This window comes from Balaenoptera musculus, chromosome 19, assembly GCF_009873245.2.
Source record: "Balaenoptera musculus isolate JJ_BM4_2016_0621 chromosome 19, mBalMus1.pri.v3, whole genome shotgun sequence".
Taxonomy (NCBI): Eukaryota; Metazoa; Chordata; class Mammalia; order Artiodactyla; family Balaenopteridae; genus Balaenoptera; species Balaenoptera musculus.
In genome coordinates this window covers 41,202,322-41,207,124 of record NC_045803.1, presented here as the reverse complement: position 1 = coordinate 41,207,124, position 4,803 = coordinate 41,202,322, and the positions used below count along the sequence as shown (strand labels likewise).

Here is a 4,803-nt window from a genome sequence, read left to right as displayed (position 1 = left end):
CATGCCATGGAGCAACTAAGCCCATGCACCACAACTACTGAGCCTGCAAGCCACAACTACTGAGCCCATGTGCCACAACTACGGAAGCCCATGCGCTTAGAGCCCATGCTCCGCAACAAGAGAAGCCCCCACAATGAGAAGCCCGCACCCTGCAACGAAGAGTAGCCCCCACTCGCCGCAACAAGAGAAAAGCCCATGTGCAGCAACAAAGACCCAATGCAGCCAAAAAAAAAAAAAAAAAAAAAATTGTTTCTGCCTTGGGAAATGTGGAATAAATAAAAGTTGAAATCTCACTAGAGTGGCCTAGATGCTCAGACAGACATGAACTTCTTGTTGTTGTTGTTCCCAAGTTTTATTCAAGAACTCATACAAAATATTCCAGATAGTTGAATTTTAATCCTCATCTTCCTCCTCTTCTTCATCTCGATTAATCTGGAAGAAACGCAGTTCGTAACTCTTTGCTGTTAGCAACTATGCATAACCAATCATGTAGATTATTCTTCTTCAAATATTTTCTGGTGAGATATTTCAAATACCTTTCCGGAGAAGGCACCTCAGACGTTACAGTGATCCTGCTCTTGCTTCTTTTGATTGTTACAACCCCTCCACCAAGATTCCCAGCTTTTCCATTCACTTTGATTCTCTCCTAAAGAAACTGCTCAAAATTGGCAGCATCCATGATTCCATCTTTTACAGGGTGGATGCAGTCAAGGGTAAACTTCAGCACTAGCTTCTTTTTTTGCCCCCCTTCGCCACAGGGCTTTTTCACAGGGGCCATGGCAGCAGCAGAGGCAGAAAGCCCCCATGAACTTTTTTGACAAGGAAAAGGTCATGGTCAAGACAAATCCCTTCCAGGCTCAAGGGGGCAGGACTAGGAGCAGTGGGAGTTCAGAGCAGGACAGAGAACTCTAAGTGTCAGCCTCCCAGGGGTGGGGAATGACGTCCTGAAGGAAAGGGATGGGAAAGTCTGCCAGGCGGACCCAGAACAGCAGCACCACAGACAGCCTTAGGCAACTCCAGGCCACAGGGTAACCCACACTCGCCATTGTCTGGCGTCCAACCGGCCAGGATGACCGGGAAACGAGCCGCAGGCTGAAGGAGGTCATCTCCTCGACTGACCTCTGTATGCCTTTTTGGGTTGTTGTTAATTTTTTTTCACTTATTTTAAAAACTGGATTAAAGGAAATTAATAAAGGAAAATTTCACCTACATCAGGTGTATTTAGCTCTGTGCTTCTGTCCAGATGGGTATGGATTGGTCCAGGCACCACCCAGTGAAGGAGTTTGCTAAGAGCCAGCTCTAGTAGGGCCCGCAGATGGAAGCCTGAGGGTGTCTGTTCATTGCCTAGAAACACCCTCCCAACCCCACAAACCTGGCTGAATTCTCTGAAGCCCTGCTGCTTGGAGCCTTCCTTTCCTAAGGATTCCGTCAGCCCAGGGCCTCCTCTCTCCTACTTTCCCAGTGGGCAGCTGCTCCCACTGATCTTGAATGGGTGGGCAGAGAAAGCACAATACCCCTGAGTGGGGTATTGAGGGAACCCTTAATTGTCTGGCCCAACTGTGAAGCTCTGAACTGGGTGCTTTTATGCCCCTTATGTCAGTTAATTCCCACAACCACCTTCTAAGACAGGCCTCCTTGTCCCTGTCTGACAGATAAGGAAATAGAGGCTCTGAAAAGGTAAATAAGTGACCACAGGACATGGACAAGACCCTGACCCATGAGAGATAATGAAATGGCTAAGCCTTTGGGGTGTATCCTCTTTGTCCACTCCTCACCATAACCCTGCAAGTTTGTTGTTATTGACCCTATTCTACAGATGAGGAAACTGGGGTTCAGAGGGGCTGGTGCCCTTAACCATTCCGTTCCAAGGCCTCTACCAGAAGAGATGCCAAAAGTCCTGCTTGTCTCCTTAACTGAACTGCGAGCTTGTGGAGAGCTGTGGCTGGGGTCATTCCTCCTGAAGCACCCTACCATGCTCCCAAAGGGGCCCCAACGGGTTGAATGAAGGGGTCCTGCCGTGGGCCTTGAGGCAGGACGTGGCTCTTGCCTTTGATGGCTACACATTCCTGCCCCCTGAGCCCAACTGTTTGTCCCTCCTTGGCTTGAAAGGTCAAGGCCTAGACATCCTGCCACCCAGGTCCAGCAGAAAGGATGGCTTTATACAGATCTGGTGTTAGCTGCCACCCACATCTGCCTCTCCTCAAAGTGAGGGTGAAGTCCTTCCAGGTCCCTGAGCCACTGGTGCACTATTTTCTAAAGAAACAGTTTCCCGTCAGTTAGTGAGGAAATAGTGTACCATCTTGAAGCTGAAATAGGATCTGGGACCACAGATGAATGTTGAGGGGGGTGGGAGAGAAGGAGAATTAGGGGCTGGCACAGAGCCACTAAAGCCTGGCTCTCCCCAGCTTCTAGTTTTTGGATGGAGATGAGCTTAAGTCCAGGATGAGGGTATCATCTGCCTAAATGAGGCAGTTTCCTGAGCCCTAAATAATTTTTTGGAGATATAATTCACATACCATACAATTCACCATTAGGCCCTTAAGAATTTCCCCTCCGGGAGGTTTTCCCACTTCTTAACTGCCCTGCCACACTCCCTCCATCAGCTCAGCCATCCCAGAGGGAGAGGAAAGCAGAGAGGAGCAAGTTTCCCCAGAATAGCATTTCTTCAGTGTTGGGATCAATAAACGCGTTTGCTTAAAAGGAACCAGATGATTTCATCCTTGTAATTACAAGTTTGACGTTTGCAAATCTTGCCCAGGCTCCAAATGAGCCTCTTTGTCATGGGAGGTGGAGGAGTTTGTCTGGATGGCTGGGGATGGGGACTGAACCTGGTGTGGTGGGAAGAGGGCCAGGCTGGTGTCAGGAGGCCTGGCTGACCATCTGCGAGGGCTGCTGGACTGCTCCCCTTCCCCTCCCCTACTCTCCAAGTTTCTGGAGGGTGATGGGAAACAGACTACACTAGGGAACTGGAGAATGCGGCGCTCTAACCACACCGCCCTCCTGCTTAAACCCCTCCCCCAAGTCTCCGGTTTGCCTACGGCTGAGAGGCAAAGTCCCTCAGCCCAGCGTTCATGATCCCCTGACAGTCATTACTTTCCTTCCCAATCCCATCTCCCATCATTTCTCTCCATGGCACCCTGTAATCCAGCCACACTGGCCTGCCTGCGTTTCCCACATGCCTCCGTGCCTTTGCTCTAACTGTTCCCTCTACCGAGCATGACTTCCTCCCTTTTCTCTGCTGGGAAAACTCATACTTTTTCTTTAAATATGAGTTCAGGGGCCTTTGATTGTCCTCTGCAGAGTGACTGCACCACAGTGTCACCTCATTCTCTCCGTTGTGTCCATTCAATATGCCAGGGAGATGGTCAGCACACCTAGGACACAGCAGTACCCTGGGTTCTGGAAGGAGTTGGCTCCCCACTAATTTGTGTTTATTTTACTTCTGTGCAGGCTTCATGTGAGTGTCTCTCACTCCACCCTTACATTTCGTTTTAATGATTTAAAACTTGTGTGTATTTATTGTAGAAAATTTAGGAAATATAGGAAAAGAAGAGAGTCCACCACTGCAAAACAATCATTGCTAACATTTCAGTATATTTTCTTTGGCCTCTTTCTATCCACATTTCTTCACCCAGCTATGACATTCTATATGTACAGTTTTGAATGTTCCATTATGACCTAACCTTATGGAATAAGTATTTTCCCACATAATCATATAAAACTCCTAATGGCATCTTGGCTGATCCCCTATTGTCGGACATTTATTTAGGTTGTTTCCCATTATTCACTGTTATAAAATAAGGCTTCTGTGAACATCGTGGCACTTAAGGCTTTTTCTTAACAATTTTGGATAGTGTTTTTAGGGTCAATTTCCAGAAATAGATCCACTATGTCAAAAGACACAGGCATTTTAAGGTTCCTGATACCTGTAGCCAAATTTCTCTGTGGCACTGCCTCTTCTCTCTTCTTGAGTCTTAAAAATCTGGTCCCTCCTCCCTCCATTTCTCTTCTCACTATCTCAGACACAGGAAATGCTAACCAAGAATAAACCAAGACCTGCAGAGAGAGATCAATGGATCAATAAAGCAGGTTGAATAATTCAACACTCACTTCTGGCTCATTCATCAACTCTTGAGTCCAAATGCATCCTCTTTTACCATCTCTCCTTTTGTCTCTCTGCTGATACCTTGACACCTTGCCCTGTTCTTGGATTCTTTCCCAAATTTGTCAAACTCTAAACCATCCTTGCAGGCAGGGTTTCCCATCATGCTGTAACATTGCCTTATAAATAGGCAGATAGAATTACTAGCCCACGGCCACCTCACCGGCCTGCCTTCCCTCTAGGAACATGAGGAATAATTAATAAAGCAGACAATAGCCCTCTTCCTCTAGATGACACTTCTGAGTGAATGGTCAAGGAGTTCAGCTTCAGACTGTTCCAGCCCTGCCTAACTTCCTCTGTTTAGCTTGCTTCTTTCCCCTTCTCGGCCAAGCAAATTCATACTCCTTCATTAAATGTGGGTTCAGAGGCCTCTGAGAAATCTTTCTCAACTGTGCTGGGCAGAATGACTGCCCCATAGCATCCCCTCACCAATGCCTGCCCTGGAGACTAAATGCAACCTCCTCAAAGACACCTCACAGTCTTGGTAGCTTTCCCAGCCCCACCTTATGCTAACTTCATCTTGCTCCCTCCTGCCCAAGGGGAGCTCCCAGCATGCCTTGCAGCTTGAGTAGTGTTGGTGATTAACATGGACACAGAGATGCACCACCCAGATCCCTCTTCAGTGAAGGACTTGTTACCCC

At 47.7% G+C, this 4,803-nt stretch overlaps 1 pseudogene; it reads right to left on the bottom strand.

Annotated features, from left to right (window-relative positions):
- Positions 1-393: 393 nt before the first annotated feature.
- On the bottom strand, positions 394-1,122 carry LOC118884912 (annotated as a pseudogene).
- Between the last annotated feature and the right edge of the window lie 3,681 nt (positions 1,123-4,803).